This window comes from Schistocerca piceifrons, chromosome 1 (genome assembly GCF_021461385.2).
Source record: "Schistocerca piceifrons isolate TAMUIC-IGC-003096 chromosome 1, iqSchPice1.1, whole genome shotgun sequence".
Taxonomy (NCBI): domain Eukaryota; kingdom Metazoa; phylum Arthropoda; class Insecta; order Orthoptera; family Acrididae; genus Schistocerca; species Schistocerca piceifrons.
The window spans coordinates 966,238,075-966,255,378 of NC_060138.1; the positions used below are offsets into that span (position 1 = coordinate 966,238,075).

At 43.1% G+C, this 17,304-nt stretch overlaps 1 pseudogene; it reads left to right on the forward strand.

Moving 5' to 3' along the window:
• Nucleotides 1-221: 221 nt before the first annotated feature.
• On the forward strand, nucleotides 222-339 carry LOC124717356 (annotated as a pseudogene).
• Nucleotides 340-17,304: the final 16,965 nt, after the last annotated feature.

The window sequence follows — 17,304 nt, forward strand, 5'->3', positions numbered from 1 at the left end:
ATGGAGAAGATAAAAACATTATTTCTAATAAAGTAAGTAATAAAGTGAAGACTGTACAGCGATTGCAAATGTAAGCACATTTAACAGCAAGGAAAACGCAGTAATATTCTGTTTCTGATCGGTGTGGTGAAGTTTTGTAACTGTCTCTTCTCTCACGTCCATTGCTGCCACTGCCCACAGTCTAAGTCCACCTAATTATAATTTCCCTTTGTTGCTCTACTGCCAACGGCCTTGCCGCAGTGGTGACACCAGTTCCCGTCCGATCACCGAAGTTACGCGCTGTCGGGCTGGGCTAGCACTTGGATGGGTGACCATCCGGTCTGCCGAGCGCTGTTGGCAAGCGGGGTGCACTCAGCCCATATGAGGCAAACTGAGGAGATACTTGATTGAGAAGTAACGGCTCCGGTCTCGTAAACTGACATACCGCCGGGAGTGCGGTGTGCTGACCGTAAGCCTCTCCCTAACCACATATAGTGACGAATGTGGGCAGAGGATGACACGGCGGCCGGTCGGCATCGATGGGCTTTCCAAGGCCTGTTCGGACGGAGTTTGGCCTTTTTTTTGTTGCTCTGCTATTCATAGTGATGTAAACTCTGCGGTTTTTTGTAATGCGGCTACTGTATCTTTTCACCATTTATGTAATATTTACCTCTAAGTGTTGTATCCCATATTAACTATTTTTATTACATTTGTTGTCGTTAAGCGAACATAATGCGAAATGTATAGAATGCTGGTTTATATGGTATAAAGAGCATTCCAAGATAAATCAATAAATAAAAACATCTACCGTAAGAGTTCTATAAGGGAGCCCATTTTTGCATTTCCATATGCAATTAAAAGTAATCACTAATGAAAATGAGAAAACAGCTGTTTGAAATCAGCATCGTGTGATATAATTCGACTACATTCCATTGCCCTTGTTTTGCTTTTGTTGTTGTTAATCTTATATCCTCTACTGAAAACACACAGTCCTTTCAACTGCCCTTTCAAGTCCTTTACTGCGTATGACAGAGTTACAAAGTCATCGGTAAATCTCATAGTTTTTATTTCTCTTCCTATAACTTTTTATTTCCCTATACTGCTTGCACAGTGTACAGATAGAATAACGTCGGGGACAGGCTACAACCCTCTCTCACTTCATTTGCAACAACTGATAAGCATTAGTATCCTTCCAGTCTTGCCACGGCAGCCTGGTTTCAGTGTAAGTTGTATTTAATCTTTGGCTTCGTGTATTTTATCCCTTTTGCCTCTACAATTTCAAAGAGTTTATTCGTCAGCATTCCCAAAAGCTTTCTCTAAAACGACAAATATTATAAACGCCAGTTTCTGTTTCTTCAGGCATTATTGCGAGTTCGAAATGTTAGTTTGCTCCAAATATTAATATTACAAAGAAATGGTTCAAATGGCTCTGAGCACTATGGGACTTCACATCTATGGTCATCAGTCTCCTAGAACTTAGAACTACTTAAACCTAACTAACCTAAGGACATCACACAACACCCAGTCATCACGAGGCAGAGAAAATCCCTGACCCCGCCGCGAATCGAACCCGGGAACCCGGGCGCGGGAAGCGAGAACGATACCGCACGACCACGAACTGCGGACTACAAAGAAATCGATGTAGTTACAGTGACACAGGATACTATCAATAAACCGTGTAAAAATGAGATGTGTGTGTAATGCAAGACGAGAAATATTTTTATAACTAAATGCTTCAGGTGTAGGCCAAAATCTGTCAGTCTTCGCCTTGCAAACCTTTTTCGAGCAAAATTTCACGTTCGTAAGTGGGAACTACCATTGCATACAACAGCAACAGCACTGTAACAAGTATGGTGAAAAAAATTGAAATAATTGTCTTTTATAAAGGCGTATGTCAACCAATACGTTTTTGCATTCGTTAATAGGATACGAGGAAAGCCTTGTTCTTGTGTGCTAGAGATCGCATACGTAATAACTACTGACCATTACAAACAGGTAAATATTGATGAATGTATGGTATATTCAAATTGTTTTCGAGATACATTTGCACTACTGAGGAGTAATAGAATTGATTCTCATCTAACCAGATTCTGTAAATGTACAGAGTTTTATAAAAAAATCAGTTGTCTGTTTCAAAAGTGTTCGAATTCTTTACAGAAAATGCTATGCCGATGAAAGAAATTTATTTTGACTTGTTTTCACTTGGGAAAATTATCACCATTCGGACAAATAGTTCGTTGCGTGGATAATTTAACTTTGGTAGGCATTTATCTTCACACACTCTTTTAAACAGTAGTCCAAGAACTGGCCTGTCATATCCAATACTGTTGTTAAACCATAATATGCTGCAGAAATGACTTGCCATGTGCTTCCAGTAATAGAAGAAAGCCATCCGATCCTGAAAGCACCTAAGCAGAGACACTGTCAGTACTACTTGTAAGAACACCGGTAGGGTTGTCCATCTGTAGTAACGCTGAAAACGTTGAAACTATGTGATCTTGTAGCACAGTATCTGTTAACCCACAACACTTCATCTCTAATATACAGGGTGGTCAGAAACAGCCTGATTAACTTGTGAGGATGTTGCAAGGGAGGCTATGCTGAGAAATAACTGTTAAGAACAAAATGCGGTACCTTGCGCCATTTCCGACGTATTTAACGTTGAAGTTAGCCAATCAGATCGTTGCGCGCGCAAATTGAAGCACTTGCATGCGCTAAAATACGGTAATGCACAGACGTTTGTGAGTGACCAATTGTGGAAATGCTCATTAACAGTTAAAATGACCCTTTTCGGAAGTATTAAATCTAAGCTAGATGCGCAAAAGCTATGTGTGTTCGGTGTGATAAAACCAACGGACAACACGTTTGGCGGTACCGCATCGTCCAGGCAGCTTGACGAGGCTGCGAGACGATCTGACACTCCTACAGCGTAGGAGTCTGGTCTGTTGATCCGTAGTCTCTGTGTTTATTTGAACATTCGCGTCGACCACCTAATCTTGGTTTCAGCGACACCATCATCAAATCAGCACAAATACGAAAGAGTCTTTGGCTGTGTTCCTCTGGAAGTAAATTTCACCTTATTCGAATCTATGTCAGTAGTTCGTAACAAATGATAAACGGGGGACACGCATGAATAAGTGACTGAACAAATGATACCTTGGCCTACAGTGAAGATCGAGAGATAAATGCACACTGGTCAGAAAGGCAGTATGGCCCCAAAGTTATTCTTAAATCTTACTGCGAGAGTGCTAGGAGGATTAGATAATATTGTGCAGATGAGGCTTGTGTTAGCCTTGAAATTCGTCAAAGAACAGCATGTTCGTAGTGTTGCTGAAGTCTGCTGCCTACGAAAAATCTTGTATTACTAACAGCAACCGATTTACCTGCTACGTTATCGACGTTGATGACTACAGTGCACTGTATCAAAGAGAACACAAAAACACGCGATTTCGATAGAACAGTTTACATTCTTTTCTTCCTGCTAAGGCAGACAAATGTCAGAATGATTTCCATGGAAATAAGTGACCGATAACTGTGTACCCTCATACATAACCCGTAGACCCAAATTGGCGCATTGAGGAAGGTGATATACATCTAAAATAGCCAACGGCGATTAGACATCACACCTACAGAAAAACTGTTACTGCAGCTTATGAGTTAGAGAACCCACACTGAATATTGAGTTTACCACGTTTTAGCTATATTGGTTGGACTTTACACTTATTTGTCTGTATCATTCTTAAGTGTGGTGTTTGAAGTGCGTCACCATAGTGCTTGAAAATTCATTATTTTAAGTGAGGTAGAACAGTGGTTAGCATACTCGGTTCATATTCGAGACTCGTATTCCGGCCATTGGCATTTGAGTTTTCAGTGATTTTCGCAGTACACTTAACACGAATGCTGCGAACTTTACTGTAACAAGGCCACGGATGATTATCCCCCCCCCCCCCCCCACTCGTATTCATTTCGAACTTAACCTCTGTCTCTAATAATTTTGCCATCGCCGATTAGATGCGCCCCATTTTCCGTTTGAAAAGTCGTGAAGGATTAAAACTGTATCCCGGAACGGAACTTTATACTGGACCGTTTTCTTTCGCAGGCGTTGCTATTACCGATTGAGTTGTCGAGATATAAGTAGGGGAGATGTACCGGCAGACTAAAGTCGTGATGAAGTTCGCCACGTTGTCTGCGTGGGCAGTGCAACAGCCCACGAAACGCAAGGGTCTGGGCCGTAGCTCACATCCCGCTGCAGAGTGAAAGATTCACCCCGGAACCGCACTGCTTGGTACGGTACTGCTGGTGCCTTTCTCTGACATTGAAACTGGCTCGCCCACTCAGTCGTAATGGGACCTTCAGTTTAATGCGGTACCGAAAAGAAGCTACAATTTAATTTCCTCACAACCACAAATCATTTTAGTGGGCGAAAGCCACGTTAATTAGCTGATAAATATCCTAGCCGCAACGGTGCCCGAGCCCCGGACTTTTCAATTTATAGCCTGATAAGGGCTAATTCTTATTTTGTGTGTTTGTCAAGTTTTACGTTTCTTCGGTACTTTTTAGAAGGCGTCGTCGTCGTCGTCGTCGTCAGTTACATGTGAAAGTGATCGTCAAATGCTTATTCAGCTTCAGTGGGCGTGAAACTCATCATAAAATTTTTATTATGAAGTTGCTTTTAAACCATACTATTTTGCATGTGCTTTGGGAATGTCGCATTCGATAACAGCACCAGCAGGGTGCAGGTACTGTTCTCAGTGGTTGACTGTTTTCCCAGCACGCCCTTAAGGGAATTTGTTTTGTACACAGTATTTTCCTATCGTGCCTAACATCCGTCTGTGATTTGTGTCCCTTTATGTGTTTCTTTATGTGTATACATTTTACTATAGAACGAATACGGTTCAACATCTAGAACGGTTTGCTTTTGTCACTTGTGTTAGCAAAAGATTCTATTTGTCCTTTGTCTTTTTTGTTCAACTGTGGGTTACAAAGTGATTAACTTCACACTTACCGTATCAGTTATCAATACATTCGATACTGGGATAATCTAGTGATATTATTTTTCGTGGTCACGTTCATCAGATGTAAAGCGGTTAATTGAACTAAAATTATGTCGTTAGAGCTGTTTATCTGTAGTCTGCTGATAGTTGTAAGACAACATTAGGCGACACTGAAACGATTTTTATCTCAGGGCATGGCTTGAAGAGATCGCGCAGCTCCACGCCATACCCACTTCGTCAACCACCACAACCACAGGCTCCACCGCACTGGCTTGTCGCGTGCGGCCAACACCCCGCCGGGAAGCCGATTGCCTCTCCTCCCCCACGAAACACACAAATTCCTCGATCCCATTGTACTTTTTATTGCTTCCAAGATTAATAGTCCTCTCGCCCTGTTCACCACATTCCTTTCTTTCGGCAGGGTGCGAATATGGAAATAAGTTTAGTCATTTATGTTAACACTGAACAAGGCGTTGTCAAGTAATTTTCTTGCCCACGGCTCGTAAACTGATGTTAGGCCATTTTCGTAGCTTGAATTTCCTCTAACATGAGTTATTAATTAATCTGTCATACTTTCCTTCGTCCTATTCATTTTGTCGAACATTGCGTCTTCTCAGTCGTCCAGTTCTTCTGTAATATTATCTGAATACTGTTCATTTAGAGCGTTATTATCCTAAGTTACTGTTAGTTCAGGTAAGTTTTCCCCCTGTCTCCACTTCAGTTTACATGTCTGCAACATGGAAATACTTGAAGTGCCAAAGACCTTTCGCTCGGTCAGTGGGGCGGAATGTGATTGCATCATATCTTGCCATCCAGGTTTATGTAACCCGTGATTCTCCTAATAAAACTTAAGGCAAATGTGAGGCCGTTCCTTTAAGAACACAGCGTATTTCCTTTATTTTTATCCAATCGTATCTTATGCTCACTCTCTAATAACTTAGTCATCGACGGGACATTAAAGAGTGAGGCCGGCCGACGTGGCCGAGCGGTTCTAGGCGCTTCAGTCTGGAACCGCGCGACCGCTACGGTCGCAGGTTCGAATCCTGCCTCGGTCATGGATGTGTGTGGTGTCCTTAGGTTAGTTAGGTTTAAGTAGTTCTAAGTTCTAGGGGACTGATGACCTCAGATGTTAAGTCCCATAGTGCTCAGAGCCATTTGAACCATTAAAGAGTGACTTACTTTTATTCTATTTACTGAAGTGAAGACGAGGTAGAAGCAAGAGAAATAGATGTGCTCTTATGTTTATCCCTATCTCTAACGAAGCTGCAAATTTACCCGAGGAACTGTACTTTCGTAGAGAGTGTAGTAGCTGAGTCTCAGATTTCCTTTTTCTAGTATTTTACAGCCGTTCTCACAGTGGAAGTTATTGTCCGTTGACTGATTTTTCTTCATATGGCCTGCAATGATACATTTGTCGCTGCAACCACGCGAGGTGTATCAGTGGTTAAGAGTGAAATGTTTCTTCGTCTCGCGGTCTGAGTGGTGGTGACATTGCGCGAACTCTCGCTCCCGGCCACAGCCGGAATCCCCGTTCTCTTCCGTTAATTAACTATGAAGCGAATTTCGCTGGAATCGGATTAATGTTCAGAGCTGTTACAAGTCAGAATAATGTCCTAGTAAAGGTCGCCAGCCTCCCTTTTACTCGGTTAAACTTCCACTGCTTCCTGTAGCCAACCAGCTGCGCTTAGAAAGACTTCGAGGACCGATCACTGGACTGAAAATATACACCGCTAACAGTTCATGCCCTGCCCTCAGGTGGCTCCCGCTAGCTTCCATCGAAAATCTCTAGCAGAAATAAAACCAGATAACAGTTCAAAGTCAAGAGGCAAAAATCACACGAACTCTACACTCCACATTTCCGGAAAGTAGTCCTTATCTAGTCTGTCTCTTACATAAAATCTCACCTACTGCTAGCTAACAACTCCATTATCTGATACCGGCCTCGTCTCGCCAACGTGCGCACAACGCCAAAGCGCACGCTTGACTACACAGGAAAGCAACCGACCAGTCCACAAGCGAAACGCACTAGCATATTCCTTCAGTCTTCGGGGATCAGAAAACCACCTAACTCAGAAATCAGTAATACCCTCGAATCACTGCTGCGACTCCACCACCCACGAGGGGCCGTCGATCGACCGCTCGATTTCACGCGTTCCACACTACTCCTGAAATACGTTTAAACATTCCGACTTTTTTTCTAATCAGCCTGAGCAGAAGAATTCATACCTTAATCTTACCATTAACAGCACTCCTGTGCAAAGTGCTCTTTCGTGCCAGGACTTTGTGCAAGTTTATTTGATACAGGGGCTGTAAAACATCTGCTGTCACGAAAAAGTCAGGAGCCGGTAAGCCAGCACTGTAGGCTCGGACAACAAACCACTTAGACGCATTACGGAAGGGCCGATCCATCATCTGCATGCTGAACAGATGTCCGTTTCCACCCGAATCCGTGTACCAGCTGCGGCGTCCTCTGCAGCCAAAAGGATGACACCTGGCGTGGCTGGGAATGACGTGTTACAACAGGAAGGAAGGTCCTGCCTAACATCTCTTTGACGACGATGTGATTAGAGGTGGAGTACTAGTTCAGATTGGGGAAGGGAATGGACCATGCTCTTTCAAAGTAACCACCTCGGCAGCCGTCTAATGCGCTTTATGGAAATCACAGAAAACCTAAACATGGATTACTGGATGGGGACAGAACTGCCGTACTCCCGGATAAATGCCCAGTGTCTTAACCACTGTGGCGCCTCACTCAGTTAGGAAACTGGACTTGTGACAGGAGAAGTGGCTTGAAGCCTCTTCATATTGCGCAGAATTCGGTTTGCCATGCTTCCCGGCGTCACGGCTGGTGAATGCTAGGCTGATTTCTCAAACAAAGCCACGGCAGATTTCTTTCTTATCCTTCTCCAATCCAAGTTACGAAACCGTATCTGATAATTTTGACGTCGACTGGACGTTGAATGCAAATATTGGTCATTTCCTTTGTCTTCCATTTACTATAGATACTTGAAGTTTTTTTATCTGCAGCTAACATTTGACGCAGAGGGTATTCTTTCTTAACTTGAAGTACTCCCTATATTATTAATTTTTTATATTTACTCTTAGATTATGCTTTTTGCGATATTAAAATTACTTGATCTGCACACTAACTCATGATGTAATTTATTCGTACTTCCTTTTGTATGTACGAGGGCAGTTCAATAAGTAATGCAACACATTTATTTTCTCTGCCAATTTTGGTTGAAAAAACCGGAAATTTCTTGTGGAATATTTTCAAACATTCCCGCTTCGTCTCGTATAGTTTCATTGACTTCCGACAGGTGGCAGCGCTGTACGGAGCTGTTCAAATGCCGTCTGTAACGGATGTGCGTTGCAAACAACGGGCAGTGATCGAGTTTCTTTTGGCGGAAAACCAGGGCATCTCAGATATTCATGGCGCTTGCAGAATGTCTACGGTGATCTGGCAGTGGACAAAAGCACGGTGAGTCGTTGGGCAAAGCGTGTGTCATCATCGCCGCAAGGTCAAGCAAGATTGTCTGATCTCCCGCGTGCGGGCCGGCCGTGCACAGCTGTGACTCCTGCAATGGCGGAGCGTGCGAACACACTCGTTCGAGATGATCGACGGATCACCATCAAACAACTCAGTGCTCAACTTGACACCTCTGTTGGTAGTGCTGTCACAATTGTTCACCAGTTGGGATATTCAAAGGTTTGCTCCCGCTGGGTCCCTCGTTGTCTAACCGAACACCATAAAGAGCAAACGAGAACCATCTGTGCGGAATTGCTTGCTCGTCATGTGGCTGAGGGTGACAATTTCTTGTCAAAGATTGTTACAGGCGATGAAACATGAGTTCATCACTTCGAACCTGAAACAAAACGGCAATCAATGGAGTGGCGCCACACCCACTCCCCTACCAAGAAAAAGTTTAAAGCCATACCCTCAGCCGGTAAAGTCATGGTTACAGTCTTCTGGGACGCTGAAGGGGTTATTCTGTTCGATGTCCTTCCCCATGGTCAAACGATCAACTCTGAAGTGTATTGTGCTACTCTTCAGAAATTGAAGAAACTACTTCAGCGTGTTCGTAGGCACAAAAATCTGAACGAACTTCTCCTTCTTCATGACAACGCAAGACCTCACTCATGTCTTCGCTCCCGAGAGGAGCTCACAAAACTTCAGTGAACTGTTCTTCCTCATGCACCCTACAGCCCCGATCTCGCACCGTCGGATTTCCATATGTTTGGCCCAATGAAGGACGCAATCCGTGGGAGGCACTACGCGGATGATGAAGAAGTTATTGATGCAGTACGACGTTGGCTCCGACATCAACCAGTGGAATGGTACCGTGCTGGCATACAGGCCCTCATTTCAAGGTGGCGTAAGGCCGTAGCATTGAATGGAGATTACGTTGAAAAATAGTGTTGTGTAGCTAAAAGATTGGGGAATAACCTGGTGTATTTCAATGCTGAATAAAACAACCCCTGTTTCAGAAAAAAAAAGTGTTGCATTACTTATTGAACTGCCCTCGTAAAATGATGATTCTATATAACGGCTATTGTCTTCTCTGCGAGATGTTGTGGTATTAACGACCCGTTCGAAAACTAGCCGGCAGTTGTATGGATCACTATATTTAATCTGCTGAAGTTCAGTTTACCATGCTGATTATTCAGTGAGAGTCAGTCTGAAACATTCGCTTTAGAACTGCTCTCATCGTGGTAGCCGTATTGCAGTTGGTGCATTGTTGGGGGTTCCTGTACGTTTTAGACAATCTCTTCACGTATTCGGAATAATGCCTATGTCAAAAAGATAGGGATTCCAGCTAGCGAGGATAATTTTGTTATTTATTCAGAAGCCTTATATCAGATGCGTACAATTTACTAATAACAAGCGTCAAAGTTTTTATTTGCAATTAAAAAAAATGAAAATCGGACTTTCTAAATGACTGTCACATTGTGACTGGAGTTCTGTGTGCCTCCGCTGACGTTCGTCGTCACGTGGTACTTGTCTCATTCTCGTAGCCAAACGCTTAATGAAATGGCGAATGTGTCATTCATTTGAACCTATTTAGCAAAAACGTTTTGCAGTACATTAGCAAGTCTAGTTTTTCCATAGGTTCTGTCTTCTGTCGCAGATGAAACAGCGATGAACAGGATGAATTTGGACGCAAACACTGCAGTATTCCGGTTTCGTTAGTATACCGCCACTGACAAACGTCATCTGCCTCTTTTCCCGGCAAAAAACAAGGAGACTGGTTTTTTCTGCAAATTCGTTTTAGGTAAGAAAGAGGAATATTTTGTGTGCCTATAGGGTATTTTGAGAGAGAGCTAGTAGAGGCAGTTATATGATCAGAAGAAGAAAAGAAGTGAAAGAACAAGAGAGTAACTTGAACCAAGAAATGAGGAAATAAATTATGAATTTAAAGGAACTGATATAAACGAAATTTTGAATATGAAGAGCTAGGATATGAGAATTGAAAAGTTATTAACGAAAGAGTAATGTTTTGCGCTTCAAGCTTTTGCGCCAGAAGCTGGCAATTGTCAGGCCGTCATCCCTTACTGGTTTAATTTTTAGTACTTTCTTATTTTATTTGTGTGTCATTTGTCATTCAATTGTTTTTTGTGTGGTGAGTACGTATCGTAGTGTTAACATTGTCTGGTCTAGATGTGGACTAGATTTGTGTGATCCATGACCTGTTCGGGTAAGAAAATGGAATTTTGAACTCCATAATCAGAAATAGCGATAAATCACTGTTGTTCTGATTAATGACCTAATCGTGAAAATCCACAAAACTCACATTCTGGAGGGACGAACTTATAATCCCCGGCCGGCCATCTTGCCGGGATGTGTCCCTTGAAAATGACGCGACCAATTTCCTTCCACGCCAAGAGCTCGTCTCTAATGCCTGTTTCATCGACGGAACTTTAAAACGTAAATTCTTATCTTCCGAAGTTAACATAATACACCTTCTACGCGTAACTTAGTTTTTGCAAAGTATCAAGTCCGTTAATCCAACGTTACTACGTTTACTTTGGATTCGTGCTTGTTGGTCAGTTCTGATAGCGAGAAGTTGGGGAGAGCGTCGGATGCCGTGAGAGTGGACTCAGCCCAGCCGAGCAACGGCCGGGGGAGGGAATGAAGACGTCCGCGAGCGGAGGCAGCCGCCGACCCGGCGTACTCTAAATCCCGCCTTTGTTGAGCTCCACCAGGTGGTAACAAAGGCTCCCGAGGCTAATGATGATACACTGCTTCCGGCGTGTACTTGCCGTAACGTGGATTCAGCCTCCGTCCCGCGTTACACACGCCTCCTGATAGCAGCTGCTGCCTGCTTGTCAGTGCATGTTTACCTAGTTGTAATGAAATAGATGTGATGAGTAGTTCTTCACTTTCAGCATGCAACACGTAGTGCAACTGAATTCTCCGAACATGATCTTATTCGTATTTTTCATCGCATCAGTATGCGCGCGCACCCCACAAAAATGATAATGAAATGGACTGTGGCTTCGAAACCCTATACACTTATATTACTCCTATTTATTTCTTGGCGAAAATTTATCACTTTGTGCTATAAGAAAAGTTTTGTGTGTGCATGCATCTGTTGAGACAATGCTGTGGTACGAATGTCCTCTCGAAATGAGGAGTTGAAACTTTTAGAATAAAGAGTGTTTCACGTTCTTCGGACGTTTCAGTTGTATTTAGTGATTCTAGAACATCCAGTAGGTAAACCTTTCCGTGCATATGCCAGTTATAAGTCAACTAACTGGTTTAATTTTGAGCTTTATTTCCTCGTTAAAACGGACAGATTTCTTACATGCGAAGTTAGAGGCCTGCAGTGAGTGCTTACATAATATTGAAATGGGAACTTCTTTAATAGGAACTGAAAAATGCTTCTCTTTTTCATTAAGAAGTTGGTTTGATAAAGAGTGGTAAATTTTTCACGAAAGAACGGATCGTTTTTGATGCGCCTTCATGGTTGGTAAGCTTGGTTATTCCAAGGATCGCGTAAATAATTTCAACAGTATATAGCGTACAATTCATTGTTGGCGGCCGTCTGAATTAGCCAAAGTGACGACCGCGATTGAAAATCGAGAAAAGCAAATTTCGTGCTGTTAATAAACAGTTTAATTTGAAAGGTTGGACTACCACACCAATCAAAAGAGAATTGGATGAAGTTCACGCCAGCTCTGCACCATCGTTGAAGACCATTTACTTCTGGATTGATGAATTTAAACGTGGTCGGATGTCATGGAAGACGAAGTGAGCTCCGGCCTTCCAACTGAGGTCACCACAAAGGAAACCACTGACAAAATCCATGATAATGCGAGATTGCTCAATAAAAATTCGTGAGTGTGTTGAGACTGTAGGCACCTCAAGTGAGTGAGAGCATAATATCCTGTATGGAGAAGTGGCTCTGAAGAAGCTGTGTGCTAGATGGGTGCCGCGATGGCTCACAGTCAGTCAAAACCGCATCCGCCACAACATTTCAGCAGACCGAGGTTGGCACGCAAAAACGTTCTCTTTCACCAGGATGATGTAACACAACCACACATCAGCGATAACAGTGGCAAAAGTACATAAATTGGTTAATCATCCCGGTTATTCACCAGCCTTAGCACCAAGTGATTTCTTCCTGTCTCCTCACTTGAAAATTTGGCTTACTGGAAAGAAATTTTCATCAAATGAGGAGGTGATAGTTGGAGTCAACGAGTATTTAACAAAGTTTAACAGAATCTTTTTTCTGATGGGATGAAAAAGCTGGAGGATTTCTGGACTAAGTGTATAACACTCAAAAGATACTGTTTCGAGAAGCAAGGTGGGTTGTTTGCGAAACAAACATTTTTTGCCAAACTAATCAAACCAACTTCGTACATCAGTTTTGTTTTCGCTGCCTGCTGTTGTACACTGTCGTCGGCTGTCATTTGTGATTTATGAGAGTATCTAACAATACTTCGGACCAAAATTACTATAAAATATAGAGTTAATTTCTTAACATTAACTTCCTAATTTAAGTAAGTGTAACTTTATATTTAAACTTACAAAATTTTTACATCCCAAATTCTCAAATAAATTGATTTGCATTTTTTCGGAATCCTACAGAAACCAAAAAACTATGGAAATGAGAGAAAGTAGTGGACGAAGTTCTGTACCAACGGGTAGATTTTCCATTTCGTCGAGAACACATTGCGCGTCCATATTTAACGTCGTTGTTCGCCAACCATTTGTACATAAGACATTTTATAGGTTTCCGAAATCCAACTGATGTTCCAAAATAGCTTGGTGATTGGGAAAGGTACGTCGCGGCATCTCTTCCAATTTAAGGCAATTTTCTGGTATGCTTTCTGTTTCCATCGCCTCACTACTATGTTTATGAATGTTTAATGAACGTTTTTGACATATTGCGTTAGGTGCCGATGTTGAACAGCAGAGACTGGAGTAGCGAGGTCACTCAGTGATGGACCTCGGCTGGTCGTCGCACGTTGCGTGTCTCCGCGCTGTATAGGTTAGTAGGAACGCCGGGCTCCCGTCTATCCCGCAGAGAGAGGCGAGACCTCTCAGCTCGGCTCGTGATTCGCTATCGGCCGTTCCGTCTTATTTACTGCTTCTGGACATGCATGTACGGCGATATTTAAACCAGTCCTACGCGCTGCGAGTAAACAATACCATCGCTTACGTAATAAAACAAGTTACTGGCGCTCTGTACAGGTTTACCGCTAAAAAATTGTCGACCGCGATTCTGTCTGAGCATGGTTTGGATTTAGTACACATTTGTGGTGTGTGTGTGTGTGATAGAGAGAGAGAGAGAGAGAGAGAGAGAGAGAGAGAGAGAGATGCTCACCGACCCACTGGTGTCGTACGTAGTTTTGTAAATAGTTCAATCACATGCAAATTTTTAAAATGCGTACGGTAATTCATCGTCGCAATCCGTCAGTCCCCCCCCCCCCCCCCCAAAAAAAAATAAATAAATTAAGATTCTGAATCCCATATGTGAAGGCTCCTGCATAATATCCCTGACACATTTTCTCCAAGGTTGCTTTATTTGCTCATTATTGACAAAACCGAGACAGTGAAATAAATCGGAAACAGTTTTCATTATGTCAGTGTATATTTCGATATACAGCGTCATCATCAGAGTTTCAGTTCGGTGATCCCTCATTGTTGCGTCAGCACGCCAGAAACCTGTATTTGTAGATTTTGTAGCTTCTTTGATATGACGTGACAGTAAAGACAGAAAGCCTAAACAAAAGGTGAGAGAGAAGTCACTGTTATACACCACTGTTATTCACAATATATATATAAATGACCTTGTGGATAACATCGGAAGTTCACTGAGGCTTTTTGCGGATGATGCTGTGATATATCGACAGGTTGTAACAATGGAAAATCGTACTGAAATGCAGGAGGATCTGCAACGAATTGACGCATGGTGCAGGGAATCGCAACTGAATCTCAGTGTAGTCAAGTGCAATGTGCTGCGAATACGTAGAAAGAAAGATCCTTTATCATTTAGCTACAATATAGCAGGTCACCAACTGGAAGCAGTTAATTCTATAAATTATCTGGGAGTACGCATTAGGAGTGATTTAAAATGGAATGACCATATAAAGTTGATCGTCGGTAAAGCAGATGCCAGACTGAGATTCATTGGAAGAATCCTAAGGAAATGCAATCCGAAAACAAAGGAAGTAGGTTACAGTACGCTTGTTCGCCCGCTTTTTGAATACTGCTCAGCAGTGTGGGATCCGTACCCGATAGGGTTGAAAGAAGAGATAGAGAAGATCCAACGGAGAGCAGCGCGCTTCGTTACAGGATCATTTAGTAATCGCGAAAGCGTTACGGAGATGATAGATAAACTCCAGTGGAAGACTCTGCAGGAGAGACGCCCAGTAGCTCGGTACGGGCTTTTGTTGAAGTTTCGAGAACATACCTTCACCGAGGAGTAAAGCAGTATACTGCTCCCTCCTACGTATATCTCGCGAAGAGACCATGAGGATAAAATCAGAGAGAATAGAGCGCACACAGAGGCATACCGACAATCCTTCTTTCCACGAACAATACGAGACTGGAATAGAAGGGAGAACCGATAGAGGTATTCAAGGTACCCTCCGTCACACACCGTCAGGTGGCTTGCGGAGTATGGATGTAGATGTAGATGTATGATTGACTAAATTCCAGCATTCAACGTCTTATCTGATAACGCAACTTAGTGATAATGTTCTGACTGGCGAGACGCAGGCATGTAAGACATATTTATTGTCCCTGCACGTCAACATTTCTGGTCGCAAAGTGGCCAAAACACACACATTTCATGAGGAATCTCGCATGCTTACTCGTTGGTACATACATATATCGGCATGTATTTGTAATGTTCAAAAACCAATATGCTAATCTTATATTTGATCTTCTTAGAGTATTTTAACTTCGTATCTAATAAAAATCATTTGTTTGTTGCAGGTTCTTTGAAATAGTGGACACATTTCTGGAACAAAATGATGAAGCAGGTAAGAAAATGTTTTTGTACTGTGTTATAAGCTGTCAGAAAGAAAGCATAGCTTTTGAAGGGCCTCCCGCTGACCGCAGCAGCTGTGCACATGTTGGCTGCAACGCGGGGAATACGGAGAAATTCTCGTCGGTGTGAATACTATTATATCGTCGGACGCAAACTCGTGTTTGAAGCGGCGCGCGTTCTGTAATGAGGCACGTCATTAATGTGGTTAGCGTGGAATGCAGTGTTGTCACGTTTACTCCTTACACGTTTCTGACAGTTATAACTTCATTTAGTGCCCAGGGTGAGCCAAGTATAGGTCTCGGGCGAACACGCACACTAATAAATATGTTCCTGAGTGGAAGTTTGTGTTAAAATTATTGAGCGTGCGAGAATCTAGTTTGTGTTTCGAGTTCGATCAACTCGGTCATTAATAGTAAGTGGCTTTCAGAAATTATCGGCTTGTCCCCCGCCGCCCGGCGCGGCAGTTCTTTGTGGCGGAAGCCGTCGGCACGGCCGAGGCTGCCCGCCTGCCCGCCTGCCTGCCTCTGGACTCCTCGAGGCCTCTCGCCGTCGCATCGGAGCTCAGCGCAGTCGACCCCGCTTTAGCCGACCACTTGCCGTACTTCACGAATCGCTTCGCAGTCGTCATCTGCCATGTTATCAGCAGAGTGCAACTTAACGGACGCGTGAGTGTCCGACTAGGAATCTAAAGGTCTAGGATTGGATGCCTCGGTGGTCTGCTTTTCAGTTAATGTGAGTTTCACGTGTGACCGGCGTTAGTGTATATGCATAGAGAGAGAGAGAGAGAAGCGTTGCACTGGAAGTCGAAGTCGAACTGCTTCCTGTACACACACACACACACACACACACACACACACACAGTGAATGAGGGTCACTCAAGTCAGAGGAAGAGACGGGCGTCCCGTACCACTTCCAGTTGTGAAACATTATGGTACTCAAACCTACTGTCGAGTTGTCGTCAACTTTACTCTCATCCCTCGCCGAAACGGTTAACAGGTAGCAGCATTCTCACGATATTACATACGATATATGGCGAGCGTTTACTTTGAAGCAGATCCTGGAGTATTAACGTGGAGAAGGGCGCCTTGTTTTGCAAATTGTCGTTGGTTCTTCCAGTGTATCTCTTGCTACCAATTGTAGATGTATACTGATAGTCTTAAATGAATTACACTGGACTCGCATTCGGGAGGACGACGGTTCAATCCCGTCTCCAGCCATCCTGATTTAGGTTTTCCGTGATTTCCATAAATCGTTTCAGGCAAATGCCGGGATGGTTCCTTTGAAAGGGCACGGCCGATTTCCTTCCCCATCCTTCCCTAACCCGAGCTTGTGCTCCGTCTCTAATGACCTCGTTGTCGACGGGACGTTAAAAACACTAACCTAACCATCTTAAATGAATATTTTCTGCACAGAGCTTCTAATATTTCACGAAAGCTTTTCACAGATTTCTAGGACAAATTGCGAGGGATTGAAATGTAGTTCTGAATGAAACACACACACACACACACACACACACACACACACACACACACACACAAACAGAACTATAATGTATAAAATATTCTACCAAGAACCGACGGATCGGTCAATCAATGCAATAAAATATAGTCAAAGGAAAATGTCGTGAGGTAGGATTCCTATGTGAGAGAGTTTGTTCATATATGTTGCGAGATCACCAATTTGAATAGTGCTTCTTACTAAATTTTGGGACATTTCTCGGCACAGCATCTTGTGAGGTATGGCTGGTGAGAAAAGAGCTATTGGACGATATCCGTATAGTGTTGTCGACAAAGAAATTTCTTCAGTTGTATGTTCCCTGTTGATGATTG